Raw genomic sequence first — 21,854 nt, 5'->3', positions numbered from 1 at the left:
AGATTAAGTGGAGGTCACTTGAGAGCATTTTTTGTGTGTAGTGCAATCTAAATTTCAGTCTCCATCGCTGAACTATGAGCTCCTCAAAGGCAAAGACCTTTTTATTTTATGTCCCCCAGGCTTGGCATATCGCCCGATGACACTTGGTTAATATTTGCTGATTTGAACTCTTAATCTGTTCTGGCTGTCATAACAAAATACTGTAGACTAGATGGCTTAAACAACAGAAGTTTCTTTTCTCGCAGGTGTAGGGGCTAAAAGTCTGAGATCAGGATGTCAGCAATGGTTGGGTTCTGGTGAGGGCTCTCTTCCTGGCTTGCAATCAGCTGCTTTCTCACTGCATCCTCATATGGTGGGGAGAAGAGAGAGAGCTGAGCTGAGCTCTCTTTATAAGGGATCATGGGGCTTCCCTGGTGGCTCAGTGGTAAAGAATCCGCCTGCTAATGCAGGAGACATTGGGTTCAATCCCTGGCCGAAGAAGGTCCCTTGGAGAAGGAAATGGCAACCCACCCCAATATTCTTACCTGGGAAATCCCATGGACAGAGGATCCTGGTGGGCTACAGTCCATGCGGTCTCAACGAGTAGGGCATGACTTATTGACTAAACAACAGCAACAAATCCCATCATCTGAACCTAAGTATCTCCCAAAGGCCCCACCTCTAAATACCATCATTCCAACATTATGAATGTGGACAGGACACACTGAGTCTATAGCAAGTTTATAGCCAGTTGAGAGCCAGAAGTCCTTTGGAGAAGAGTACTCTACCAGCTGTTATAAAATGTTCTTCATATGTAGAGGGATCTGAGAAATGGAGTATCTGCTGGACATCAGTAAACAAGGATGTCAGAGTCATCGGTGATTGCAGTCCTCCAATGTGATGCTCCCGATTCCTGAGGGCACTCAGGGAGAAAAGAATACCTACCATCCAACAGCCCCACTACTGCCACTCCCTATGATGAGCCCTGAGGAAGCTCAGGATGTGAAAAACACAGGATGCTGGCCCCAGACAGCTGAGGTGTCTAGCAAAGGAAGGACTTCAGGGAGCCTCTTGCATCTTCCCATACATAGAAAAGTGCTATATTCCTTAACTTGGGTTATCTACTTTTCTTTCATAAAAAATAATCTTTTGATCTTCAGACTACCTGCCCTTTGTTGCAAAACTTCTGTATAACCTGGCTCCTCCCCTCACCTCCTCAGAGCAGTTCTCTCAGGGTTAGTTGAGATGCTATGTCCTAGGCTTGAAGTCCTAAAAATTCCTATCAAATAAAATGTAACTCTCAACTTTTAGGTTGTGACTATTTTTCAAGTTAACAGATCCATTCTCAGTGTTAGATATGGGATGAATACACTGTTGTCAAAACTCACCCTTCCTTTTCTTGTGCACATGGAAACTTTCCTGCTTTCACCCTTCTTAAGATCACTATAATCTGTAACTATACAAGATCAGAAAGATCAAGCATGCAAACACAGAGCCAGAGTCAGATTCACATGTGGAAAGCTGTATGCAGATTCCGTGGAGCCCTATACCAAGGTCACCGGTGTGAAGCCCTGTACCAAGGTCACGGGATAAAATTCTCTGAAACTGACCAAGCCCCATAACAACTGTTGCCATGAGCCTCCGGATCAAAACTGGCCAGTTCCCTGACCCCATATTAGGTAAAATACTCACCCTGTTACCCTGGGTTGCCATGCCCTACTCTGGAGAATCTTCCCAACCCAGGGATCAAACCCATGCCTCTTATGTTTCCTGAATCATGAGGCAGGATCTTTACCACTAGTGCCAACTGGGAAGTCAATAGCATCCTAACCAATCACCTGATGCCAAATTCCAGTGGAATTTTCTCTCTCTTGAAGCTATAAAAATTAGCTACTAGCCTAAGAAAGGGGTTGGCTCTCCCTTGAGCTGGTCTGCTGTTCCAACAGCATCTCCCACTCCGATAAACTTTATTCTCCTCTCATTCTGCCATATGTCTGAAAGTTCTTCTCCAACTTGTGCACAGACCACTACGTGTTGGTTTGAAAACCAACCCAAGATTAACATCCTAACCATGTACTCAAGTGGAATCTTAGAAATAAATGTTTAAGCCATACTGATTACTCCAGCAGTTTTCCAGAAGGACTGATAGTCTACATGCTGCTTTTTCAAAGCATCCACCTAACCAGAGATGATTATATTTGGACATTTCTATGTTTATTGTCTTCCTCCCTACTCCAAATTGTAAGTTCTGTCTTATTTACTGTTGATTCTCCATTCCCTCATAAATAATGAGAATCCCAATAAATAGAGAACTGATGAACAGACCCACCTGATCTCTCCCACCACCTACAAGTGACGGAATAAGTTAAATGTGGTGAGAAATATGGCTAAGACACAGAGGGAAGGCCATTCAAAAGAGGTGGCATTTGAGTGGTATAATGCTGTGATTTGTAATATGAAATATGTATTTGGTCTTCATCCTCAATCCTGGCTGGCAGTTCTCAAAACCCTAGGAATTTCCTAGTTTGGAGAGTGATAAAGTGTCTATTTTTATGTTAATGAGGTGATTTCTGGACTACACCTAAGACTGTGGCCTGGTTGCCAGGGGAAACAAACTGTATTAGAGAGTTAGAATTTACAGTCCCACTCCTTGACCTCCCAGGGATGAGAAAGGGGCTGAAGATTAGTTCAATCAGCCATGGCCCATGATGGTGATAAGGAAGAACTGACTCCATGTTGAATCTATTTCTTTCACTTTCACTTTTGCTTCCCATTGCTTTTGTTTACTGAAAGGATACTATTTACATGTAATGGCCTGCCTCAGGCAACCCTGCCCCTCTGCCTGAATATCAAATCCAAATGCCTTTGTTCAGGACCCTGTCCACCTGTGGATGGCTACAGGAATGAAGAAGTGAACACATCCAGTCCCCAAGGCCAGCCATTTCAGGAGATATTCGCAAGATCAATGGGCTTTTTACTTTACCTCCTCACCTCTCCCCTCTCTGTTCTGTAAAAGAACCTGGCATCCAGACCCCAATAAGGTGGCTATTTTGAGACATTAGTCTTCCATCTTCTCAGTCAGACTTTCTGAATAAAGTCATGTTCCTTGCCTTAGCACCTTGTCTCCCAGGTTGACTGGTCTGGGTTAACTAGCCTGTCATGCAGTGAACAGAGTGAGCTTGGACTCAGTAACATGATATAATCAATCATGCCTTGGTAATGAAGCCTCCATAAAACCCCAAAAGGACTAGGTTCAGAGAACTTCCAGGTTGGGGAACACATGGAGATTTGGGGAAAGCGGTGTGTTTGTAGAGAGCATGGAAACTCTGCCCCCCTTTCCTAAACCTTGCCCTGTGCATCTCTTCCATCTGGCTGTTCCCGAGTTAAATCTTTTGTAATAAACCAGTAATCTAATACATAAAATATTTCTCTGAGTTTTATGAGTCACTCTGGCAAATTAATTGAACCTGAGGAAGGGGTTGTGGGAACCTCTGATTTACAGCCAGTTTGTCAGAAGTACAGATAACAATCTGGACTTGCAACTGGCATCTGAAGCTGTGGGGGACAGCAGGACTGAGCCCTTAACCTGTGCAACAGACTATATCCAGGTAGATAGTGTTGGAATTGGGTTGAACTGTTGGACCCTAAGACAATGTCCATAGATTGGCTTGTTGGATGTATGGAGGAGCCACCCCCGCAACCGCCAACACTGGACAGAACACAAAAGAGGTGGAGTTCTGAAGAATGAAGGGGATGCCAGGGAATGATATGGGGAACAGAGTTCTGAGCAGAAGGAACAGCCAATGCAAATGCCCCGAGAGAGACCAGTTTAGCATTTTCAAGGAAAGAAGAGGAAACCAGTGTGACCAGCCAGAGCAGAGGAGCAGCAGCACGGAGTGGATGAGATGAGGTCAGAGAGACAGGTGGATGGCGCAGCACATCTGGGAGCCGAGGAGCTGTGATGTTGCTCCTGGTGCAGTGGGCAACTAACTGTGCAGGGCCTGGAGCAAGGAAAGGTCGGGAGAGGCCTTATTTCTGCTTTAGAAACATTTGAGTCAGTGGGTCTCATGTGTCTATGTGTATGTGTGTGTGCTCAGTCATGGCCTGACTCTTTGTGACCCCATGGACTGTAGCCCACCAGTCTCCTCTGTCTGTGGAATTTTCCAGGCAAGAATACTGGAATGGGTTGCCATTTCCTCCTCCAGGGGATCTTCCCAACCCAAGGATCAAACCCAAGTCTCTTGCATGTCTTGTGTCCCCTGCATTAGCAGGCAGATTCTTTATCACTGCACCACCTGGGAAACCCTCAGTGGATCTGAACTCATCATCAAAATTCCACTTGTTGCTAGTTTGGTATTGAGATCTGCCCTCCGATTAAAGATCACTTCATGTGCTACAGAGGCCAGCAACAGGAAAGTAACAGAGCAACAATGTGCAGAGAGCATTGTGTTAGAAGAAACACTGGCTGAAACCTCCCATCCTGGTCAAGCACCACAGTAGCCATTTGCATGGGTTGTTTTATGACAGGAGGTCCTGGTAAGGAATATGGAATTAACAAGCCACCACCAATCAGAATCATTTGGGAAAAGTCAAAAGAAAATGTCACATGTCCTACCAGCCTCCCAGAATCCTCCGTGCTAGTATCCCTCTTGGTTGAACCACCAGGAAAGACCCTGAGTCAGAATGATTGGCCACATAGGACCTAGAAACTAATTCCATCAACAAACTAAATCCATCTTGGTTGAACCACCAGGAAAGACCCTGAGTCAGAATGATGGGCCACATAGAACCTAGAAACTAATTCCATCAACAAAAAACCTGGGACTGCCAGCCACGTGGTAGAATCGTTCTCATGGGTTCCTTTACTCTACTGCTCTTCACCCGGATGCCCCTTCCCAATAAAGTCTCTTGCTTGGTCTGCATGTGTGTCTCCTCAGACAATTCATTTCTTAATGTGGAACAAGAGATTCTTGGGCCCTGGAGGGGGTCCCCCTTTCTGCAATGTTTTCAGTTGCCTTGAGTTCCCGATGCAGGAATGGATGCTCTGAAAAGCCTTTGCATTAAAACTCACAGAACTTCTCTGCTGGTCCAGAGGTTAAGAACCCACCTGTCAGTGCAGGGGAGCAGGGGACACAGGTTCAACCTCTGATCAGGTAAGATTTCACATGCCGTGGGACAACTCAGCCCATGTACCACAACTGCTGAGCCTGTGCTATAGATCCCCGGAAATGCAATCACCAAAGCCTGCATGCCCTAGAGCCCATGTACCACAAGAGAAGCCACTCCTGCAATGAGAATGAAGAGTAGCCCGCTGGCTGCAATAGAGAAGGCCTGCATGCAGCAGTGAGGACCCAGCACAGTCAAAAATTAATGAATGAATTAAAAAAACTCACAGATACTGTTATGGAGAGAACTGTGTTCCCTCCAGTTTCATATGTTGAAGCCTTAACCCCCTGTGTGAGTCTGGAGATAGAACCTTTATAGACGTAATGAAGATTAAATGAGGTCATAAGGGCAGGCCTCTCATCTAATATTATCCGTGCCCTTTTAAGAAGAGGAAGAGACACCAAGGATGCCTGCAGACAGAGATAAAGGTTATATGAGGACACAGCCAGAAGACAGCCATCTGCAAGGCAAGGTGTGTATCGTACATTTTTAAAACTTAATTCTTCTGATGCCTCCCCATCCCCATAAACAGCCTGTGAGCACCTGCCCAGCTACATCAAAGTGATAAGGTTGTTTTGGGTCATAAGTTCCCCTTCTCGCCCTCCTCTAAGTGGCCTAGTAGCAGTGGTATGTTAGTCGCTCAGTCACATCCAACTCTATGCCATCGCATAGACCATAACCCACAAGGCTCCTCTATCCACGGGATTTCCCAGGCAAGAAAACTGGCCTGGGCAGCCATTCTCTTCGGGGGATCTTCCCCAGGGATAGAATCTAGGTCTTCTGCATTGCAAGTAGATTCTTTACTATCAGAACCACCAGGGAAACCTGCGTGTGACCTAGTGATGATCAAATGCACCAGTGAACCCCGCTCATGCTTCTGTAACTCCACCCCAACCCCCAGGCAAGGTACTTCCTACAGGTCCCCCACCCCTCCTTGGCATCCCCAACCTACTCCCTGGACTCTCCTCCCCTGTGCCCCCTGTACAGTATGCCACGTCTCCCCTTCTAGTGATCTCCAGTGACCTTGGCCTGCAATGGCTTGGAGCAGGGCCTGGGTTCCCTGCCAGAGATGGGCTGGGTTGTGGTGGTAAAAGCACCAGATCCTAGTCACTAGACCAGTGATCAATGTACAAGGGCCCTGGCCCTTCAGCTCTGCAGAAAAGAATTTCCACAAAGATGGAAATTAGTGAAGCAAGTATTTATTAAGAGGGAAAAGAGTACAGTACCTGTGGATAGACACACGACAGACTCAGAGGGAGAGTTGCTGAGTTCCGTCCCTGTGGTAGTTGGAATTACTTTTCTGTGGTATTTCTTCTGGGTTTTCTTTGGCCTTTCATTTTGATTTGCTTTGTTCATGGTTGATATTTGGTGTTTCTCAGGATCCTCTCATGTATGCACATGCATCTCTTAGCCAAGATGGATTCTACCACAAAGGCCTATGGGTAGAACATCCCTTGTCATGACTCCCCTTTGGCCTCCAAGGAGCCTTTTCTGCACATATGTGGTTGGGGAGGTCTACTGACTTCTGGAACAAGAAATATGTGGTCAGCGCAGGCTCCAGCTTCCTCCCTTAATTGCCCTGAGATTCTTGTCTTGGAGTTTCAGTCAATAGAGAATGAATCTCCAATTGTTTTACCCTGGGTCGGGGCGGGGCGGGGGGGGGCATCTGCCTCCTGCCTCACGAGCATACATCAGTATAATAAATCTAATTTCCTATGCCTAACCAAGTATAATTTCCATGGCTGTGTTGGAGTGACCCTTAAAGACCCCACAAGAGGACTTACATCTCCAACCACAAGACAAGCAGAAAGGCTTCAGGAGAACCCAATCTCACTGACACCTAGACCTGACTTCCAGCGTCCAGAACTGTGAGAAGCAAATTTCTGTTCTTTAAGCCTAATCCTTGGTATTTTGTTATGGTGACCCTAGCAAACAAATACAGTCTCCAATCATACACTCATCCTCCCCAAAGCCCAGTGTCAGCACATCTTACTTCTTCCTGGTTTGACTGAAACTGGAGAGGGTTCCCTGAACCTGGGACTTGAGATGCTAACCCCTGGAAAGGCCCAGAAAAACCAGGAAGAAGTTGGCCTCCCTATACTATCACAACCTTCCCACACCAGGCCCTTGGGAAAGGACAGGAAAGAGAAGAGGAAAAGTTGACTTTAAAGCCCCATGTTCTGTTGCTTATCATCTGGAACATAGCGATGACCCACCCAGACCTGTGAGCAACAATGTAGAACTTCACCTGGCCTGAAAAGGTGAAGCAGAATTTAAAGGTTTCAATTAAGAAATACTTACATCTATTAAAGCATATATATGGAATTTAGGGACTTCCCTTGTGGCTCAGCTGGTAAAGAATCCTCCTGCAATGCAGGACACCTGGGTTTGATCCCTGGGTTGGGAAGATCCCCTGGAGAAGGGAAAGGCTATCCACTCCTGTATTCTGGCCTGGAGAATTCCATGGACTGTATAGCCCACGGGATCTCAAAGAGTTGGACGCAACTGAGCAACTTTCATGTGACATATTACATTACATTACATGGAATCTAGAAAGAAGTTACTTATGAACCTATTTGCAGGGAAGCAATGCAGACACAGACATAGAGAACAGAATTATGGACACGAGGTGGGGGAGGAAGGAGAAGCTGGGCTGTATGGAGAGAGTAACATGGAAACATAGACACTACCATATGTAAAACAGATAGCCAATGGGGATATGTTGTTTGACTCAGGGAACTCAAACCAGAGCTCTATAACAACCTAGAGGGGTGCGGTGGGGAGGGAGGTGGGAAGGAGGTTTGAGAGGGAGGGGACATGGGTATACCTATGGCTGGTTCGTGTTGATGTTTGGCAGAAAGCAACACAATATTGTAAAGCAATAATCCTTCAATTAAAAATAAGTAAATTTAATTTTTTTCAAAAAATAAATACAGTCTTTAGCGTATGCCAGATGCTCTACACACAGTGATCAGGGAATCCTCATACAACCCCGTAAGCTGGGAGCACTATTATCCAGTTTCACAGAGGAGGGAAGCGAGGTGCAGATGGAATGACTGGTGCCAGGTCACACACTGTGGCTGACGCATCACTGTGTCAAGAGTCTCAGGGATGCCTCTTCGCACGCTGGTCATGGTAGGACAGTGCAATGCATCAGTAAATCTAAGCAACCAGGGCAACCAGCGTGAGAGGTACCCTGGTTTATTCTCCACAGACGCATATGGCCATGACCTTGATACTAGATGGCAAGAAGCTTCCCAGGGGTATCTGTCTGGCACGCCAGATTGGGTGGTATCCCAACAATCTCAGTGGTTGTTAAGAGGCTTAATGAGGATAACTCCTGCAATGCCCTTAGCAGAATGCCTGGTGCAGAGTACAGAGCATTCAGTGAATGCAGTAACAATAATGGGTTTCCCCAGTGGCTAGCAGTAAAGAATTCACCTGCCAATGCAGGAGACTCATGTTTGATCCCTGGGTCAGGAAGATTCCCTGGAGAAGGAAACGGCAACCCACTCCATTATTCTTGCCTGGCAAATCCTATGGACAGAGGAGCCTGGCGGGCTGCAGTCTGTGGGGCTCAAAAGAGTCACACAACTTAGCAACCAGACAACACAACAACAGCAATAAAAATAACCACCACAGCCACCAGCCCCTTTTCAATGTCAGTCTCTGCATTAGCTTTAAGAGTTTACTGATTTTCCAAGCAAGTATTCAAGAGCGAAGTGATCTTCCAACTCAACACCTTAGACAAACTTCAATTGAATAGTTTCAAAAGACAAGGTCAGAGCGCCCTCACACCCTGGACCAGCACTTGAGAGCAAAAAAAGCTGCCTGGTTCTCATGATGGAAAAACTCCGCCATTGATTCTGCCCAGCCCACCAGAGAGCAGTAACCTATCCCATCTCCCATTTCAGAGATAACGTCTTAGAAGCCCCCAGTTTATTTACAGCAAACGTTGAGCTGCTGGTCCTCCCTGATGTAAGTGAATTTCAAAACACTTTAAATTCAGGATAAAGCAGTGAAATGGGAAAATCTTTACACTCCAATAAGACATCATTACTGGCAAGCATATTGCACTTTCAATATCAGACTGAAAACCGCCAGTGCATGAAAGAGAATGAGGGCATCTGTGTGGGCACTGGGCAGCTTGATAGATAGGACTCTGCTGGGGAGGAAGACACTCTGGGGGACTCCTGATGAAGGGCTCCCCCTGCCTTTCTGGACTGTTAGAAGTTTCGAAAGATGGCACCGTTTCAAGCCCACATCCTGGACCAAAGGTGGGGGAGGGGAGCGTAGCTCTTGTTTGCCTCCGTGCAATTCTTCTAGGGGGTGTTCTGTTTATCAGTAGAGGGAGATAAAGGAGCAGGTTAGGCAGGGATCATTAGCATTTAGATTGCACAACTAAGGAACTGATGAGTGGAAGAAACAGGTTGGGAGGGGAGACCAAGAGCAGATACCACGAGTCCCTGAAATTGATCAGCTGCCCTTAAAGGGACATCTCAAGAATGGGCAACTCCAGGAAGAGAGGAGGGAGGTAAGGAAGAAGGGAAGGAAATCAGAGCAGGATGGAGGGAGGAAGAGAAAGCAGGAGAAAGAAGGACAGAAGAGAGAGCAAAGAAAAAGGGAAAAAGTTAAATTGAGAAGGAAAAGAAAAGGAAAGCAATGACAAAGAGGGGTATATTGCCTGAGGATGCCAAGCACCACGTAGGCATCCTCCACTTTATTCTGTGAGAGAAGGATCTATTGTCTTCATGTGTTAATAAGGAACTGGAACTCAGAGAAGTTAAAGTTCTTTATGGTCACAAGGCAGACTCCAATCCCATGCTCTTTGCACCCCACCATGCTGTTTGGTCTTTCTGTTTTCCCTGAGCCAAATGTTCAAGAGCACCTGCTCATTCAAGGCCATTAAGAGTAGCCGGAATGCTGACCATCACTAATTTTCTGCTCCATGTCAGATGCTGTGCTGGATACTTTTGAATAGTGTCTCATTTAATACCATTTAATAACACTATCCCCATTTTATAGATGAAGACACAAAGCCTCAGAGAAATATGACTGAGGCCAAACAGCTACTCTGCCATGGAGCCAGAATTCTCACCTGTTGTATCTTAATTTAGAACCATTAACCTCAGTTCTAGTAACAACTCAGCTATTACCTTAAGGAGTGACCAGGGGAGTTCGACCTTCATAGGCCTGTGGTCGCTGAATAATTGTGTCCTCAAAGATGTCCATGTCTTAATCTCTGAAACTTGTAAATATGTTACCCTACAGGGCAAAGAGGATTTTGCAAATGTCATTAATTTGGGATTTTGAGATGGGAAAAATTTCCTGGATTACCTGGGTGGGGCTATATGACAAAAATCCTCATATAGCAAACAGGGAGGCAGAAAGGTTAGGGACCGAGTCAAGGAGATTTGAAGATGCTGTGCTTTTGGCTTTGAAGATGAAAGCGAGGGTCACCTTTACAAGCTGGAAATGGCAAGGAAACAAATTCTCTTCCAGACCCTCAGAAAGAGAGCAGCTATGCTAACACTTTGATTTTAGCCCAAAATTATTTTGTGTCATTTTAAGCCACTAAGTTTATGGTAATTTGTTGTAGCAACAGTAAGAGGCTAATAAATGTTGAGGCAGTCCGAGTGCAGGTTAGAAAAGAATTTCCAGATGCAGAGCATTTTAGGAGGGAGTGAGTTTATTAAAAACGAGGAGCAGAGATAATGTGAGCATCGAGAGCACAGGGGGCTGACCTCCTGACGGACCGGGGAGGTTTCCCTTGTAGCTCAGTTGGTAAAGAATCCGCCTGCAATGCAGGAGACCTGGTTTAATTCCTGGGTTGGGAAGATCCCCGGAGAAGGGATAGGCTACCCACTCCAGTATTCTGGCCTGGAGAATTCTGTGGACTGTATAGTCTATGGGGTCGCAAAGAGCTGGACATGACTGAGTGACTTTTACCTTCACTAGGGCACCATAGGGTGACTACCAAGGTGGGCATTTTTGCCGAATTTGGAGTCAGGAAGCTTGTTAATGATGATCAGGTGGCTTTTTGACAATGGTTACAGAAGTGCTCAGGCAGCTTTGGAGGTGTCCTTGGTTCTGGGCTCTGCTTCTGTGGCCTTGGTACAAGGCTTGCACCTGTGGCCTGGGGGCAGGACTCAGTAATACAGAGCTTCCGTTTTCTTATCTGTCAAACAGAAATTATAATCTTGGATCTGCCTATTCCATGTGGCTTTGATGTAGGTGCAATGTCTTGGATCCTTATGTTGGCCCTGAACGTCAATGTGAGTGCCATGCCCTAGGACATCCCACAGGAAAATTATGCTGCCCATACTAACTTTGCCCTGCCCAAAGAGGGCTGTCAGCTATACTTTCCACGTCTCAGTCCATATTCCCTCAGAGCTCTGTGCTGCTTGCTTCAAAAAATAACCAGCTGGTCTGCTGGACTCGGTGAAAAATAAAGTCAAACATTAAAGAAAACAGTGCCCCAGATGGAGAGAAACTGAGTCCTGATGGCATTGTTTGAGCTCCTAGATCCAGCTATGCCTGAAGTCAATTCACGCTTGAACTTTTCAGTTAGGTAAGCCAAGAAATTCTCATTTTGCTTAAGCTGGCTTGAGTTGAGCTACTGTCACATATAACTTAAAACATTTAGGCCATCTACTATGTCCCAGGCCCTGGACCACAAAGCTATGATGTAACAATCCTATACAGTGGGGTTCCTGCCTTTAACAGATGAGAAGCACAAATTAGTTAAGCAACTTGCCCAAAGTGCAATAGTTCATAAGTGAGTAACAGTAGCATTCTAATCAAAGTTTGAGTGCAAAATCTTCATTCTTTCCCCAGCACTAATTTTTAAACTTTCACTTAACTGGAACACAACTTGGGGGACCATAAAGTCAAATCGAAAATACTATTTCTCTCAGGTCTTTTACACTTGCACTAAAAAGAATAGATCACAGTTGTTGTTAAGTCCTACCATAGATCCTCTTAAAATCTCCACTGAAAATCTTATTAAGTTTTCTGTTCAGAATGTAATGCTTGGTAGTAAAAAGATACAAGCTCTTTGTGAAACAGTTTGTATCAGAAAATATGTTGTAAAAGCTGTGGGCTGCCAGGTAGTCGCCAAAGGAGTCATTTTACTTAAATTCAAATAACACCTAGAACACTTAACAGCTGGAGATTTCTGTTAGGAAGGGGTTTGTTTGTTCGTTTGTTACAATGTAAAGGAGATTGAAAGTTGCAACTAGAATGGCTGTAAATATCAACCTTTAATCCACAAGTCATCTCCTTCCATCTCACCTCAGAAGGTGCTTTCTATGTTTGTCTGATCAGCTGGGTTTTTGGTTGCTCATTTGATCTGGACCTGGGTAGGTGAGAGGGGCTCTTTTTGTTCTGTCAGTCTAATCTAGAGATCATAAACTCAAGTGCCAATAGGAATATTTAGATGAGTGAGAAGCCAGAAGTGTAGTCTTTTTTCCAAAGATCCTTGATCTACTTCCTTTCTTTCTAATCTTCAAACATGGATGATTACTGTTCATATTCAAAGTAAAATATGGGGTCTTGACACAGGCAATGTGTCAACGTGTCACTTAACCTTTCAATGTTCTTATTTTTAAGGACACCTAGAAACAAGCATGGATGGAACCAAGATTCAGGGATGAGGAGACAAGCGGGGTTAATGGTGGGGCTGAGACAGACTGGAGAGTGTGTGACTGGGTCGCCAGGGACGTAGCTCTACTCTGCTCGATCTTTTGAAATGAGGCAAAGTCAAGCCAGAAATTTGGAAGTCAGTGGGAAAGCCGCCGATTTTTCAGTGCTAACCTAAAATTATTTTTTAAATTGCGTTGGCCAAACAAAAACATGCAGGTGGCTGAATACAACCTGTGGGGCGTTGGTTTGGGGCAGTTGGTGTAGAGAGGAGGACTGAATAAAGCCAAGAACGGCTTGATGAATTTTTATTTTAAAAGGAACAGAGCAAAAAAAATAAATAAATAAATAAATAAAAGGAACAGAGCTACTTCCTTGAGATCTCTCTCCCCAAAAGAGGGGATAGCAATGGGGAGTTTGGGGAGAAACTATAGGTATCATCTACATTATAATGTGTGAACTCTTAGAAAAAAGGTGGAAAGAGGGGATTATAAGAGGCTTCTTTTTATATCCAGTAATGTAATTCCCTTTGCTGCTCCTATAGAAGAAATCAGTATGTATTAAATTGCCTTTTCTTTTCTTTTTTTTTTTTTGAACAGAGGTTGAAAGTTTTTTTGGCTGCACCACATAAGGGCTAGGTGGCCTTGGACCCAGCATGTCATACCTCTCTGTGCCTCAGTTTCATCATCTGTAAAATGAGACTCCTAAAGACCCCTACCCCTTGGAGTTAATGTCGGCAAAACCCTTGGCAGTGCCTGACCCTTTCAAATTCTCAGTGTATGTTAGCCATTATTACCTCATTTACCTTGGATAAACTGTCTAAACTCTTGGAATTTCTCTTTGCTTATATTTCAATGGGATATCTTAAGAGATCTGCCCCTTATAGGTATAACAGAATTAGTCTGTGGTACAGTAGAAATTAAAATAACATTGTGAAACAACAAAACTTCAATTTTAAAAAGAGGAAACATCTGCCCCTTTGGGAGGATCATTAAACAGCCTGGTATACAGCAGGTCCTCCCCCACTTATTAGTGGTTTCAGTTACCTGTGGGCAACTGCAATCCAAAAATACTAAATGGAAAATTTCAGAAATAAACAATTCACAAGTTTTAAGTTGCACACTGTTCTGAGTAGTGTGTTGAAATCTGCCTGTTCTGCTCTGTCCCGCCTGTGACATGAATCACTCCTTTGTCCAGAGATCCTGCCTGATGCACACTTAATAGCTGTCTCTGTTATCAGATGGACTGCCCTTGTATGGTGCTTGTGTTAAGGGTTCAAACCCTTGGGTATAAAGTTCAGTACTCTCCACATTCCAGGTGTCTACTTGGAATCTTGGAAAGAATCCCCCACGGATGTGGTGGCAGCTATAGTATCTACAGCCTTTAGCACAGTGCTATGCACGTGTAGACGCTCAATTCATTGTTCCCAATGTCCCTGACTCTCCTCTTCCTCCTGTTTCCCTCTTTCTTCTACTCTCCTCTTTTCCCTTCTTCCAGGGAAGCTCTGCTAAAGGCTGCTTGCAAATATATTCCAAAAGGTAAGCTAGGAGCAGATCATGCAGCTGAGAGTCCATGGCCGTGGGTTTTATTTCAAGGTAATGGGGAGTCATGGATGGTCATTAAGTAACAAGGAGGTCTGCAACAATTTTGAGTGTGTGTGTGTGTGTGTGTGTGTGTGTGTGTGTGTGGAGGGGTGGGGGAGAGATCAGAAGCTTTGAAATCAGCCAAGAAGCTACACAGGTAAAGAAAGAGGCAAACTTAACTAAGGTACCAGAGGTGGGCAAGGAGTGGAGAATCAAATTAAGGAAATGAGGAGGCAGAATCAACAAAGCTGGGCAACAGATTCGATACGAGGTTAACAGAGAGAGGAGTGAAGAGTGAAGATGAGGCTCAACCTCAGACGACGAGGAAACCGTGATGCCCTTAACAGAAGTCTGCCCAGAAGAAGGATAGGTTGGATGAACAAAGAGAATATATCCTCCCTGGGAGGGGTTTGAGGAACACGAAAGCCTAAACATCTAATGGACAGCTAGAAGAGCAAGGATGGGACTTCCCTGATGGTCCAGTGGTTAAGAATCTGCCGCCAATGCAGGAAACAAGGGTTCAACCCCTGGTCCAGGAACTAAAAATCCCACATGTCATGGGACAACCAAGCTCTTGCACCACAACTCCTGAGCCCATGCTCCTAAACAGGAGAAGCCACCAGTGAGAAGCCGGGGCACCATATCTAGAGAGGAGCCCCTGCACACTGCAACTAGAGAAAGCCCGGATGCAGCAATGAAGACCCAATGGAGCCCAAAATAAATTAAATAAATTAGAAAAAAATTTAAAGGATGAAGTTTCCATGAAGATCATGTCCGTCTTGTCATATGTCCAGTGCCTGTGGCAAGACCTGGCATATGGTCAATGAACACTTTCTGAATGAATGCATGAATGGATGCCGGGCCAGAATTCAGACAAGAAGTTGAGGCTGGAAATGACTATTTTAGAGTCTTCTTATATAGATCCATTAGCTGAAAGCACACAACTTAACGGGGCAGCCCAAGCAGAGAGTGAAGAGGCAGAGAGGAAAGGAGGTTCAAGGAAAGATCTTCCTGGGGAAGATGCTGAGAGATGCCGTAGGTCTTTATACCAGGGTTGGTAAGAGGGGAAAGCAGAATCAGCAAGGTGAATGTACACCAGAGAGATTATCAGAAAGTGGGTCTTCTATTCTGAGCCTGAGAACCGTTGTATCAGCCTTCTGAGAAGCTGCAGCTCGGAATCCTAGAAGGAAGGATGAGGGCCCGCTGGCACCTGAACAAGAAAAGAGATGCAGAAAAAGCAACAGAGTGAAAACCTCCCTGGCTTGTTAAATCCTGCTGGAAGCCAAAGAAATTCCAGCAGTTTCCAGGAAACTGCTGGGAGGAGGAATTGCCCTCCCCAAGACAGCGTGACAACCATGTCCCAGTAAGGCCAAGACACCTTGCCAGGGTGTCCTGCAGCAGGACGGCCAGCAGCGATGAAGCCAGTCTGCCACCAAGTATCTACCCCCCTTGTCTCACTCGGTCCCTCCCAGTGATGCCAAAGATTCCCACATTCCCCCTGGGTCTGAGCTGCTTGCAACAAAGTGAAAGTATTGGCCAAATACTGTTGGCCAAAACCTTTGGTAGGATATTACAGAAAAACCCACATGAAAATTTCGGCCAACCTGGTAATTTCCCACTCGCAACTATGATCTTTGCTAATCTTGCTTGGTCTTTCTTGACTGACTTTGCTCATAATTGACTCATCTCCTTGCTGTCTTTCCTGGGTTACCCCCAAGTTATTGGAGGTAGAAGGAATTTCACCCTGCTGTAACAGGGCTTGAAATTGATCTTCAGAAAACAATGCTGTTATTTCTTTTTAATTAATTGTCATGGATGCTCTCATGTTTCTTTAGAAGGAAGGAAGAAAAATCCTTCCTGGCTCCATTGGAAGAGAGGGAGGGAGACATAAAATATTCAAGTCCAAAAATTTTCTTGAAAAAACAAAACAAAAGACTGTTTTGACCTTTACCCCAGACACAATCCCTGCTTTCAGGTCCCAGAACATGGTTGTTGTTGATCAGTCACTCAGTCATGTCTGACTCTTCATGACCCTATGAACTGCAGCACGCCAAGCTTCCCTGTCCACCGCCAACACCCGGAGCTTACTCAAACTCCTGTCCATCGAGCTGGTGATGCCATTCAACCATCTCATCCTCTGTTGTCCCCTTCTCCTCCTGACTTCAATCTGTCCCAGCATCAGGGTCTTTTCTAATGAGTCAGCTCTTTGCATTAGGTGGACAAAGTATTGGAGCTTCAGCTTCAGCATCCATCCTTCCAATGAATATTCAGCACTGATTTCCTTAAGGATTGACTGGTTTGATCTCCTTGCAGTCCAAGGGACTCTCAAGAGCCTTCTCCAACACCACAGTTCAAAAGCATCAATTCTTCTGCACTCAGCTTTCTTTATGGTCCAACTCTCACATCCATACATGAGCATGAGGTCTTAGTAAATGTTTTGTCAAGCAAATTCATGCAGAGGGCATTCACTCACAGACAATGCTTATTATGGGTGAAATACAAAGATTTCAGATTTGAAGGTCAAAAACTATTCTTCCAGCTGGATGTTCTATCTCTTGGAGCGAAGTCACTGTTCTCACCAAGCCAAACACCCAAAGTCATTACTGACATTCCTCCTGCTTCTTCATTTAGTTGCTCACCAAGCTATTGGTTTTTACTCCACAAATTCCTTCCAGATCTGCCCTCATTCCCGTATCCCCACTGTCACTGCCTTCCTTTAAGGTTTATCATCTGGAGCTAGATAGCATCATTACAATAATTGTGTCTCTCCTGGTTCTAGCCAGGAGGAATTTATTCTAGTAACTATACCCAATACATTTGCTAGTTATCTTTGTCAAATACAGTTAGATGATTATTCTCATATATAAAAAACCTCCTGGAATCACATTTTTTCCCAGAATAAACTGTAAACTCCTTACAGAACTTTCCAGTCTCACCCCCCAGCTGCTTCTGCCATTTCAGTCTGTGTCCCAACCACTCTGAGCTATTCATTTTTCCTCAAATGCATCTGATGCTACAATGTTTGTGTATATTTCCTTTCCTTTCTCTCTTTTGCTTGAAGAGAATTTTATCTTCTAGAATCCACTTGCCAGTCTTCCTGAGCCTCAGACTTGGTCTCACTCACCCTAACTCCACTCTGCTTATGTCTTAAGTGTTGAAGCAAGTGATCCATCATCCTTTGTCCTTTGGGGAGACCAAAGACATCTCTTGTATCTTGTAAGAGAGGACACAGTCCTTCTTGACGGAGTCTGTCTCCACTATTTCTTTCCTGAAATGCTCCCAGAGTGGAAAAGATAAGCAGTATTGTGTCCATTAGATATGTGGAAGGAGACAGTCTCAGGCAGGAGTTGTCTCAGCAAGGCAAGATGTAGAAAGTAGCACAGAAGTGCTGTCTCTGTACCTTCTTGACTCATTCACCAAGCATATCTACAAGGAACCACATAGTACCTAAGAGTTTTTCTTACTCAGAATTCCAAGGAAAACAAAAAACAAAAAAACAGCTCTCAGTGGGAGCCTAGGATGATCTCCTCTGTCCCGCCAGCCAGCAAGCCTGGTGATTCCTTCTAGAAAGTTGTACGCTGTGACGTCCTGTGAGTGTGTTCAGTCTGTCAGTCATGTTCCGCTCTCTTGCCACCCCGTGGACTGTAGCCTGTCCATGGGATTTCCCAGGCAAGAATGGTGAAGTGGTTTGCCACTTCCTGCTCCAGAAGATCTTTTTGATCCAGGGATTGAAACTGCTTCTCCTGCACTGGCAGGCGGGTTCTTTTACTACTGTGCCACCTGGGAAGCCCATAATAGTCATTAGCCATATCCAAAGAGGCAGAGAAAAGACTTTTAGTCATTTAAGATCTGGGACTTCCCTGGTGGCGCAGACAGTAAAGAATCCACCTGCAAAGCAGGATACCTGGGTTCAGTCCTTGGATTGGGATGATTCCCTGGAGAAGGGAGAAAACCCACTCTGGTTTTCTGGCCTGAAGTATTCCATGGACAGAGGAGCCTGGCAGGCTACAGCCCATGGGGTCGCAAACAGTTGGACATGACTGAGTGACTTTCACTTTCTTCACACTCAATTAGAAATAAAGATGTAAATCTGGAATTGCAAACTCATATACCTACATAGCCCCATCACCACACATATACAGAGATACACACCTGTGTTATGACCAAGCTGAGGGGAGATCTCAGGTCCAGTCCAAAGGGAGCTACCACCACTCAGTTCAGCTCCTCTTCTGTCCCTCCCGGGAGAGCTGGCCTGCTATCACAAGACTACATGCCTCTGGTGGCTCAGATGCTAAAGAATCTGCCTGCAATGCAGGAGACCCCAGTTCGACCCCTGGGTCAGGAAGATCCCCTGGATAAGGGAATGGCTCCCCACTCCAGTATTCCTGTCTGGAGAATTCCATGGGCGGAGGAGACTGGCAGAACTACAGTCCCTGGGGTTGCAAGGCATCGGACATGACTGAGTGACTAACACACACAAAGACCAATTAGAAATCTAGATTTGTATGTAAAGCTTCTTAATTTTATAAAATTTGAAAATAATATTTTAAAAAGTTAATCTTAGGGGAACTGAAACAATCCATGTTGTTAGATTAGGTCCATGAGCCCTCAGATCTCTCTAGTCTGTTCCCCCTCCTTCTCCAAACAAAACATCCTAATATTCAACACCGATGCTTCCAACCTAACTAATAGAAATACACTAAGGTCTCCGACTTACAGCTGAAACAGAGGCTAGAAAGCAGACCCACTAATGTTGAAAGGAATGTTCTGAAGGAATCGCTGAGCCTTGTTCCAGCTGTCAGAATGAGGCTCACGTATTAAGCATTCTGAGGACCTCACAAGACAACTTATAATTAAGAGCTAAATTATATATGACCAGCTGGCAAACTGAGTATGTTGGGCCATAAAACAATGATCAGTCAGATCAATTTAAGAAAGCGAGATTGCTTCATTGTCAACCCTAAAGCTGCATCTTATCTGAGCCTTCTTGACCATTTCCTACCCCCCAGGTGGTATTCTTTCCTTGATTCTTTGAAATGAGCCATGTACTCCTTCCTAAAGTACCTCAGAGGAAGCACTGAAAATCTGGGGGCTCCTCACACCCATCCTTTCCATTCCCTCTTTGAGTGGGATGTGCAAATTTGCTTCTCCTTGGAACAGCATCTTGTACATATGGCATGTTCTTGGAGGAGATGTGCCTGCATCTCGGGGAACTCACTTGGGGCCAGGCTGGCACTAGCATATGGCCTTCCCTATCAGAACTGGAGCAGCAGGGCGAGACTTCGGGTCAGCAGTCAATAGCATCTCAAATGTGGCTACTATTGTGTGTACATGAAAACGAGGATGGATTTGGATGTATTTAACCCTGATTTTTCTGTTACTCTGCTGAAATGTGAAATACTGGGAGAGATCTGAAGTTTTCCATGTTATATATAAACCTTTCTGGGAAATTAAAAGCATCTCTCTGCTGCTGCTGCTGCTGCTAAGTCGCTTCAGTCGTGTCCGACTCTGTGCGACCCCATAGATGGCAGCCCACCAGGCTCCCTCGTCCCTGGGATTCTCCAGGCAAGAACACTGGAGTGGATTGCCATTTCCTTCTCCAATGGGTGAAAGTGAAAAGTGAAAGTGAAGTCGCTCAGTCGTGTCCGACTCCCAGCGACCCCATAGATGGCAGCCCACCAGGCTCCCCCGTCCCTGGGATTCTCCAGGCAAGAACACTGGAGAGTGGGTTGCCATTTCCTTCTCCAATGGGTGAAAGTGAAAAGTGAAAGTGAAGTCACTCAGTCATGTCTGACTCTTCACAACCCCATGGACTGCAGCCTACTGTTCCCTCCATCCATGGGATTCTCCAGGCAAGAGTACTGGAGTGGGGTGCCATTGCCTTCTCCGATGTCTCTACATACCCCCAACTCTATTGGCTGCCCAGCACCCATTCAATTGTCTTTTGATAATATTACCCTGATTTCCTTTTGGAACAATTATCTCTTCCCCACTGTCTTAGGGACTATTTTTTCCAAATGTTTTATCTTACCCTAGTCAGAGTGAAATACTGTGTCATTTCTTCACTGGTTCATTTCACAAATACTCACTGAGCATCTACTTTGTTTCAAGCACTGTCCTTGGTGCTGAAAATATGGATTCATAATTAATAGTCAGTGTCTTCTCACTTTTCACTTTATGAAGCTTACATGCTAGTGTACAATCTGGTTTCCTTTGACATAAATGGGATTAATTGTCAAGCTCCCTCTACGGAATTAAGATCTTATATAGAATGACACAATAACTAAAAATGATTGGACTCATCTATTCCAATATACCTCCAATAAAACACTCTTGTTTTTGTTTGCTAGTATTGATTTTTACTGCTTGTAAGCAAAGAGGCTGCACTAACGTTGGAGCTGCTTCTCAGTCCACCTGGCCACTAAGTTGCCTTAGGTACATCTTACCAAAATCTGGAGTTTGTTTTTTTTTTAATCATTTTGATAAAGATGATAAAACAAATTAGTTGAAAATAACTAAAGCTGGACTTCCCTGGTTGTCCAGTTGTTAAGAATCTGCCTCAAAATGCAAGGGGCATTGGTTCAATTCCTGGTCTGGGAAGATCCCATATGCCACGGGGGAACTAAGCTCGTGGGAAACAATTACTGAGCTCAAACTCTAGAGCCTCAACTACTGAGCCCCCTGCACCTAGAGCCTGTGCTCTGCAACAAGAGAAGCCACTGCAATGAGAAGCCCGTGCACCACAACCAAGAGAAGCCCCCACTCACCACCACTAGAGAAAGCCCACGTGAAGCAACAAAGACTCACCACAGCCCCCAAAATAAATAAGTCTTTTTAAAAAACTAACTGAATTCATGCTGTAGAGAATATCACATGCAGTTTGACACTCCCCGTCTCTCTCTGTCTTGAATCCCCATAAAAATCAAGGGTATCCAAAGCACAATTTTAATGATAACCATTGGTATCTTCTCACTAGGATATCGATGCTGTCCTTAGGCAGTGGCGGCTAGAAGTATGCATGCCCTAGTTCTTGCCTATCTTGGTTTCTTCCATATTTTAACTTATCCACTTTTCCATCCCTCCGTGACGGGCATTGCTTACTGTTTGGAGCATGCTTTAGGAATTGTTTTTGTATCAGTGTATTATGCATGCTAAGTCTTTTCAGTCGTGTCCCAACTCTTTGTGACTCAATGGGCTACAGTCGAGGCTCCTCTGTCCATGGGATTCTCCAGGCAAGAATATTGGAGTGGGTTGCCATTGGCTCCTTCAGGGAAGCTTCCCAACCCAGGGATTGATCTGTTTCTTACGTCCCCTGCATTGGCAGATAGGTTCTTTACCGCTAGCGCCACCTGGGAAGCCCTCTTGGGTCAGTGCAAACATCCTAATGGCTTGTCTTTCCTTCTCTCTGTATAGTGTGGCTTCATGGGAGTCATGAAGGGAAAGTGAGTCTCTGAGATGTGCCACTAATGCAGCCTGTCTCTTTCT

The sequence above is a fragment of the Oryx dammah genome, unplaced genomic scaffold (genome assembly GCF_014754425.2).
Source record: "Oryx dammah isolate SB20612 unplaced genomic scaffold, SCBI_Odam_1.1 HiC_scaffold_2, whole genome shotgun sequence".
NCBI lineage: Eukaryota > Metazoa > Chordata > Mammalia > Artiodactyla > Bovidae > Oryx > Oryx dammah.
Note: the sequence above shows the minus strand (reverse complement) of the source record.